Source organism: Adiantum capillus-veneris, chromosome 30 (genome assembly GCF_014529385.1).
Source record: "Adiantum capillus-veneris isolate H3 chromosome 30, ASM1452938v2, whole genome shotgun sequence".
Classification (NCBI taxonomy): domain Eukaryota; kingdom Viridiplantae; phylum Streptophyta; class Polypodiopsida; order Polypodiales; family Pteridaceae; genus Adiantum; species Adiantum capillus-veneris.
The window spans coordinates 37,025,949-37,035,131 of record NC_140960.1 but is presented as its reverse complement, the minus strand read 5'-3'; the positions used below and the strand labels follow the sequence as shown (position 1 = coordinate 37,035,131).

General features: G+C 43.3%; 1 pseudogene; it reads right to left on the bottom strand.

Annotated features, from left to right (window-relative positions):
• Positions 1-2,849: 2,849 nt before the first annotated feature.
• On the bottom strand, positions 2,850-4,271 carry LOC147417811 (adenylate kinase 1, chloroplastic pseudogene; annotated as a pseudogene).
• Between the last annotated feature and the right edge of the window lie 4,912 nt (positions 4,272-9,183).

Sequence of the window (9,183 nt, the reverse complement as noted above, 5' to 3'; positions counted from 1 at the left end):
GTGGTTAAGAGCCTCGAAACGGGCATAGTCTTTCACATGGTTGACTTTTGAGGCCCTCTCAGTTAGCAAGAACTTGCTCAAGATCTGTCTCATCACTCAATCAAATCAAGCATTTATCTTCAAAAAGCCACCAATTTTCTTGACTTGCAAACAAAGATAGAAAGCTATTTAGCCATTCCAAAGTGACCCGGCTCTAAATGTAAGCAAAATGACATGGAGGTAGTCCTACAATGGAGGCACGTGCATGGAGGCCGCCCTACACTAAGAGACTGGAGTCATCATTTCTATGGAGGCACATTAGGTATGTAACACCAAGGAGGATCCAAATGAGCAAACGATTGCTAACTCCAAACCAAGGCCAATACCCTCTTATGGCAATGATCATCCTCCAATGCAATCACGTCAGTGTCCTGGAAAAATCATTTTTTCAAACATACAAAATTGCTTTCCTTTAATTTTCCAAGAGAAAATTTAGAAAATTATTGCAGGTTTTTACACTATTTTTTCTCTATTTTGGGGCGGGATTTCTCCTTTTCCCCTTGCCCTCAACCGGCATTTTTGAAATTGAAAACGGCATGATATTAAGCTGAGACACATTTTTCCCAAACATTGAATGGAAGACCCGCCTTGCACGACTGTTGCCGTGAGCACTGTTGCAGTAAGCAATGCCACATGTCCCCTTTGCAGAACCCCTTTTTTTTTCCTATGTCAAGAGTTCGAGATGTGAAAACTTCGGAAAGCTAAAAAGCCTAGATGGTCAGGTTGGAGCTCTCAACATTGTAGCATCCGCGCTGACTGGCCGAAAAAAGACAAAGAAAGTGTGGAGACGAATGTGGGACTCTCTCTCTCTCTCTTTCTCTCGTGGTGTGGAGAGTCGCAGCTATTAGTGAGCCAAGCACCATCTCGGAGAAGCCGTAGAGCGACACGTAGGCCAAAAAGGGCGGCCAAGCCCCATCACTGCTAAAGTCTGTTGCCACCAAGTGGCTGGACCTGTCACACCCAACAAGTTGCCTATCTGCCACCAAGAAGTACCAATAGAGCACCGGATGCCCATTGCCCTCCACTAGAGGAGGCGAGAGGGGCGTCCTCTCCCAAGCTCCAAAAACAAGGCATCAACGAGGGAGAACACTTGCGATGCCGCAACCCACCCCAAGGCGGCCACAATCTGCAACCCGTCTCCTTGCCCTACCAGAGCGCCTCCAATGAGCCCCCCCCCCCACCCCCCCCCCCCCCCCCCCCCCCCCCCAAAGAAAATCCTCGCTCCAACAACCCATACTTTATACCTACCAACCATACGACAAATATGCATTATTACATATGCACCCTCAAATCAAGATCCTTTGTAAAAAAGGCACCCCCCCTCCTCTAAAGGAATCAATCTCATCCCTCATATCTTTGCCCAAATCAAGGGATTTCATGTATTCTAAGTTCTCCCAAAGACCCAATCTTTTGCAAAAGACATCATGGCTTATTCCATTCTCCGCCTTTCAAGACCATCATTGTCATCCCCCCCTCCACTTTCCAAATCTCATGCAGATCTCCATGTATTTTATTTCAAGAGTCCCCATTTTAAATGCTATCCATTTGGACCCTTAAAGAGAGGAAGCATACTTTTTATAACTTTTTAAGTGAAAAACCAGAAGAAAACCATGGAAAACTCTAATTTTCCCTTTTCTTATCACCTCTTGTTTTTTAGACAAGAATTTCAAATTAGTGCTAAGAAAATATTAGTCATTTCTTGAGCTGCCAAATAGACCCCATTCTCTTCATAATGCACCTATGATAATTCCTTGGCATTATGTCCAAGGCCACGAGATTGTTTTTCCGGCCTTGAGCTAACCTTAGCGACCATTCCCTGTAATCAGGGCGACCGACGGAGGCCGGGAGCATTGATTAAGGAAATGGTCACTTAATGACCATTCCTGGCCATCAAAGGTCCAGGGGAGTGGGGGCCAATAGTGGCATGCCGCATGACACGAAGGCACACTACAACAGTGCTGCACAGACGACAATCACGACACAAGTTCGCAGATGACACAAGCTCGTGATCTAAATTCCAATTTCCCAACGCTGAGTTGGCATGGTTTCATTGGGGGGAAGCATATATATTATGGCTGTTGAGGTGGCAACAATCGAGTGATTCCGCACGTTGATGTGACAAGCAATCATTGGTGTGCAGGCTACCGATGTTGCCCTAACATTCTGTATGCTGAGTTGGCGTACATCCAATCGACACCCTCTGAATTCTGCACAGGAAAGTGCAGTAAATGCACGGCTCGGATTGGTTGCCCCCCGACCTTCGACTTTGATGGTCAACGTCTAAGGGATTTTGGTGACTCTTGAGTTCTAGTAGGCACATAGCAATTGTGTCCTTGAATGTAGCTATTGCCCTAGACAGGTCTCTTTGCACCAGAACACATCATATTGAACTTGACTTCTGAGCCCCACAAAGCAAATTGCAATGTAATTTGCATAGTTGCATACAAGACAAATAAATGATGCACATGTGACCACTGCCTTAGGTACGTTTTGCACACTAGCCTAGGCAACGTTCGGGTGATGTTATGTTGTTTCCTTCTAGACGTTCTCTCTTCGGGCAAAGTTGAGCAACAGAAAAGACAAGCAACTTAGCAATCCCCTCTACATTGAGAGCCTACTCCGGTCCCATTCTGCTTCACATGAGGGGCAAAGGCTGCTGACATAAGAAAATGATACCTGGTTCATTGGGTGAAAGCGCTCTTAACGACTGAAAACCTCTGCATAATTAGATGTTTGGCATGAAGAATATATCATATGTGAACCAAAAAGATCTAGGAAAACTAGTGGTTTGCAAGTGTACCCTTGGCCTCTTTAGTCAAGAGATGTTTAGGTTTGTTATACAAAAGTTTAGTCCTAATCTTTCACAAACAGTAGTCTTATGGCATGCTCAAAAGGATGGTTTTCCTTGGTTGCTGTACACAAATCAGAGCAATCACATTTGAATAAAGGGCACCCAAATATCAACATTGTACCCTTATCTATGTCAGGTAATGGCTTGACAAAAACAATTTCTAGTATCAGACCCTTCTGTGTATTTGTATACTTGTCTACAATTGCAGAAGAAAAAATAAGGGATTCACAGTTACAAACCCCCTCCCCTTTCTCATCACTGTGGGCTTGCAGCCACTTCATCTTTGCTTCGCTCAAGATCTCCAATCACATCCAAAAGCCTTGACCAAACAAAGCCCGCTCCCGGACCGACATTCACATCTACAAGCCTGCCTTGAGCATGGTAGTAGTCCTCCAGTGGTTTGCTCTCGCAGGCATATGCGTGCACTCGCTCACGCACTACATCTTCACTGGAATCATCTGCTCTCACCTCTAGCTTAGAGGCACATTCTTGCGGAGGAAGACGGGCCGGAAGGAAGATGCGCTTGCGCCTCACCACTCCATCATGGTTGCGCTCATGCATGCATATATCGACATGAGCAAGGTTATAGTCCTTGCCACATTCTCTGCATACCCTTCTGCCCAGGCATTTAGCTACAAGCGCATCCTCTTCAAGATGGAAATTGACAGCCATGTCAATGCCGCCCACTGCATCGTCCAAAACTCCTGCATGTGCAACTGTGCGCGGAAAGCCATCCAAAACAAACCCTGTCGCCGGATCGGTCTCTTGAAGCCGCGACAGAAGAAGTTCAAGAATCACATAATCAGGAAGAAGCTTGCCTTGATTCATGATGGATTTCACATGCTGCCGCAACAGCATCTCCTTCTTTGTGCATTTGGAAAGAGGCTTCGCGAGCTCTGCGCGCACAAGTTCTCCTGTGGAGATGTGAGGGATGGATAGCCGCTCCGCCATAAGGCTACCCCAAGTGCCCTTGCCGACACCGGGACCGCCCAACAGAGCCACTTTGCATGATGATGGGGATGCCGAACCAAACATGCTGCGATGCTCCATCTCTTCGCGAAGGGCATCTCTGATTCTTTCTAAGGGATCCATGGTATGGGAATTGTCATTGCAGAGACAACATTGGCGGCTTCCGTGCAGAGGGTCAGGTTGTGCGAAAGAGTCTGCAACAGAGGTAACCTTGGGATGTCGGTAGGTGGAAATGGCACGCTTTGCAGAGGCAGGAGCATTCTTGAGGACAGATTTGAGAGAGGAAGATGAGGCCATGTACAAGATGAAGAGGCAGAGGGAAACCTTATTGTGTGTTGTGCGTGTCCAAGGGCAAGGGTATGTACGCCTGTGCAGTGGCTATGGAGAACATGGAAATAATGCAAATTTGGGCTGTTATTCGATGATTGGAAAGCAAGTTTATATGAACGCGTCACGCAAAGACGCTTTTTCCGTATTCAACAGCTCCACGAAGAACCAGTCCAGCACTGCCACGTGTTATTCTACACTTCTTTGCCAAATTCTCATGTGATTATTAGTCTGGTCACCCTCTCTGTTACTAAGAGAGCTTACCCATAGGGCCCATCAATAACAGAGTGAGTGCACCATACCTGCCCGGTATGAAAACAACCCGCTTGTAGGAGTTTCGGACGTGACCGGGCCTCAACCATGGTTGTTTCGCTTATAAAACAAGTGAAAGGGTCATGACGGGTTTCAAAAACAATAAGAAAGTGAGGAGGAAACTCGATCAGCAGCCGTTTAATAAAAGTGACTATCTCGAACGATAACACTAACTGGAATCAAGCTATAAAATGCAAGAAATGTAAAGCCATGTGAAGTTCTGAAATGACAGCTGAAATAAAAAAAACTAATTAATATATGTGTGTGTGTAAAATTTATTAGAATTATGTAAGGGGAAGCTTCACTTTAGCATTTTAAAACTATAGAATGAAAAAAAAACGTGTGTGTGTTAATGTTCTCATTTTTCCAAACATACAAAGTTCCTTTCCTTGGATTTGCCAAGAGAAAATTTTAGAAAATTAGGTTTATTTTTTGGGTTTTTACACTTTTTTTTTTCTATCGTGGAGCGGAATTTTTCCCTTTTCCCTTGCGTTCAACCAACATTTTTGAAATTGAAAACATCACGATATTATGCTGAGATACATTTATCTCGAACACTAGTATGTCTGCACGATTTTGAAAAAATCAAGAATTATATAGAATCTCTCAAGATGCGAGCTGAAAGGGCCCTATGCCGTCAAGGAAAGGGGTGCGCAGGTAGGAGGCGCCAGCTAAAGGCGAGCATCAAACAAAGGCGAGGCAGACCATGAAGAGCTCGACCAAACGTGAAGGAGCAAGACAGACACAGTTTTTTAATATACATAAGGCTTCAAATTTGAAATACCGAGCAGCTCCAATTGGGATGGCTAGAGCAATGATTAGTTTACTCCATCGTCGCTCGAGTTCAACTCCTTATAATGATAGGAGCTTTTGCTCCAAATGGGATCTGCAGAAGATACTGGGCAATATAATAACGACACCACCAGTATGACGTAAGTATGGAAGTGCTTGAGTATGTACTTACGACTTACTAAAATTTACTAAAATTATGTAAGGTGAAACTTTACTTTAGCATTCTAAAACAATAGAATGCAGGAAGAGTTTCACCGTAGCATTCTAAAACAATAGAATGCAAGAAAAGTAAAGAAATGTAAGGATGTGAAATGAAAGATAAGTTTCCATCATGCACTGAAAACAATGAAAGTCCCCTAACCCAACACCCAACTAAGGGTTTCTTTTAGAAACCCAACTAAGGGTTTCTTTTAGAAACCCAAAAAAGGGGGCGGCAGGGGAACATAAACCCATGAAATTATATTTTTAAAAGAAACATAAACCTGCACCAAAAGCCCGTTGGTCTATTGGTTGAGGGCTTTGGTTTATGCACTAACGATGCCTGCTCAGCCTCACCTTAGCTTAGGTAATGGCTCGATGCTTCCCATTTCCTTGTCCTACTTTTGTGCGGACAATCAAGTTTTGGCACTTAGCTTTCACATAGGCTCATGCCCGTGCTGCCCCATCCTTGGGCAAGCGCAAGCAGCCTAAAGTACACTAACCCACTCCAATGAAGGGGTTTTCACATGAGGGCTTCCACAATCCATTGGCCTCTAGCCCTTCAGCTTTAGTCTCTACCACCACCAGAACTATCGAACACACATAAAATGATAGTTTTCGCAAAAGGTTCTCACACTATGGTCATTGTGAAGCAAAAGTTATGTCACCTTACTGGCGAACGATATCCTTAATCCTGCTATCACACAATAGCCTAGGCGTTTGGAAACTTGGAGACATGTCAAGTTTTTCTACACGCTACGGGTCACTTTCTATCACATGTGCGAACCGTTGGAGGGACAAATGGTGTGGCAAAATCAAGCATAATCTCCTCATCCGATAAATTTTGTGAGCTTGATGTGGGCTACTGCCAATGAAGAACGTGTGAAGTGCATTTGAAAAACAATGTGAACTAAAGTCCCCTGACACTTAGCATATGCTTTACGGATAGCCAACCCACCTATGAAAACAAAGACATGTGCGTTAGCACAACATTTGAATGACAACATCCCAGCAAAGGTGGGTTCAAGTCTTGCGAGCCACCAATATTTTTCCCCTTGTGGGCAATGACGATTAAGAATCATTGATGACCTCAGATCGTTGATCGATCCCTCCAAGAATGGCGGCATCATTTCATGAAAAACTAGCCACCCTCTTTACGAATACTTTGGTGTCATGGTGCATTCCTCATGATTAAGCTTACATTCTTTGAATGATTGTCTCAATATAAATCATCCATTAGTGTATGACAGGAGTAGTCCTTAGTTAATGATTCTTAAAGAGCCCATGCCTCTCTCTCTCTCTCTCTCTCTCTCTCTCTCTCTCTCTCTCTCTCTCTCTCTCTCTCTCTCTCTCTCTCTCTCTCTCTCTCTCTCTCTGTGTGTGTGTGTGTGTGTGTGTGTGTGTGTGTGTGCGCGCGCGCGCACGCATAGTCTATGTTCTTTTAACCATATGGCAAGAAAAGGCATGTCGCCTTGTGAAACATCTTTATAGGGATGATAGAAATCACGATGAGACTCTTAGTGTGGTGTTGTTAGAGAAACCTAATGTTCTTTGGCAATGCATTGGTCGATATATATGTCAAATCTGGTGCCATTACAAAAACATAAAAAGTTCTTGATGAGCTTTATGTTTGCATGTCGGGGTTGTTTGAGAAACATGTTGAGATTCACAATGGCCGATTTGCTAAACATCTTGAGGGCCCAATCGCCAATATTAAAAACCAAAATAATACTACATTACAGACGTATCCCAAATTATAGTATATACAACTGACTAAAAAGAAGACTATTTTTTTTCAACCTCTTGAATCTCCTAATGTATACAGTCTAATTAGGTAAAAAATGCAAATAGTTCTCCTCTTATTGTTTCATCAACACAATTGGAGTGAACTATCTCTATTAGAGCTATCTGTGGGGCAAAAACAAGAGGAATGCCATCAAGTCCTCCAACAGGAGATTGATGGGATATGATTGGTGGAGAAGAGAGACCAAATGAAGAAGATGGAACTACACTTGTGGAATTATTTAGACTACGCTTATATACCTTCGTATAATGTTGAAGTTTAAGTGATTGCCTAAGTCATTTGTGTCTTCTGTTCTTTGCCTCTCTTCTTCGAGTTCTTTCTACATTTGTTTCAGTCCTTTCTAAAGTAACTATTGCCAAAGATTCCATGTGGACCCTTCTATCTCTCCATTTACCTATTTCTGTTGCCAATGCCTACCCTATGTGTGCATGTAGCTGCCATACAACCTTTTCACTCACAAGCAAAGCGGGAAGAAAAGAACACCCTCTAGCAACTCTCTACTCCATTGATAAGTGTGGGAGAGATGAAGTGAGGAGGATCATTCTCGAGAAAGGGGTGAAGGATAACTTTGATGGTAAGGGTTTGGCCTCTATTGGTGGGGAGGGCCTTTACCTCGCCTAAAATCATGCCACTTGAGGCTTCTCTAATTTTTGCAAGATGTGGCCAAAACTCTAGAAGGAATCTAGGTAACCTTCCCGCACCCAATAGATTGTCGCCTTGAAAAAAAAGATCCATACCTTGCCTCCATCTAGTAATATAGGAGAAAGCTTCGGTCAAATCCAGAGTGTTCTATATTAGGAACTCATTTTGCTTAATTTGATATCTCAAAAATTGATCTTTGAAACAACCTCCACTAAGGAGAGATGCCCATCTTGATGTGAGACTTGTTGACCAAATTAGCCTTAAGATTGTTGGTACAAAATTGCATGCAAAGATGGATAAGATGAAAGGGAAGCTCAAGAGCATACAAGACATGAAGAAACATTACTAAATATGCTAACCAAAAGATAAGTCTTGCCCTAGAATGATGGGCATATATACAAACAAGGGACAAAACCCTCTTAATGAGGAAAAACAATGCCTCGACAGTCCCAAGTGTGTTCACACACATCAATATCATAATATGGTAACAAATTTCCCTCTGGAAGTTATACTATAAACATGAGCTGGCACTCATGTATGGGGAAGTGCCATACCCTATGTGATAAGTCCACAAAGGGGAGTAAGCCCAAAGCTTGTGAAAATCTTTAAGCTTCTCAGAGGTAAAGCCTTTGTGAAAAGATCGGCAAGGTTTTGCTGCATTGGCACATCAGCTAAGCTTATCTCTCCTTCAAAGAATCTCTCATGAAATAATGGTAATGCACCTCAATGTTCTTTGTGTCATCATGGAGCGTTGGGTTCCTCGTAACTACCAAAGCAGTGAAGGCCCTGATGGCAACAACACCCAAGTCAATCAAAAGGCATTTGTGCCAAATGCACTCAATCGTACCTGTGAATTATGCCTTGTACTCGTCCTCACAACTAGAAGTGGCCACTATAGGCTGATTCTCGCTCAACGAAGATATGCACGAGCTTCCAAGCATGAAACAAAACCACTAGTGGGCACGTGTGTCATAGAAACCAACCCAATCCAAGTCTAAAAAAGCGGTGAATCTTGCGATAGTTATCCCCCCATCGGGAGAGAAAAACTCAAGATGTGTAGTGCCACTCAAGTAGTGAAATAGTTTCTTAAATGCCTTCCATTGCATAGACATTGGGCTATGCATAAATTTGATCACTAGTGAAATTGTATCTTAAACATATGATCTTGTAATGCATACGTAAATAAGGTAATCAACAACCACATGAGAGAGAGTGACATCAAAGTGGTCTCCATGATCACGAAGACTAA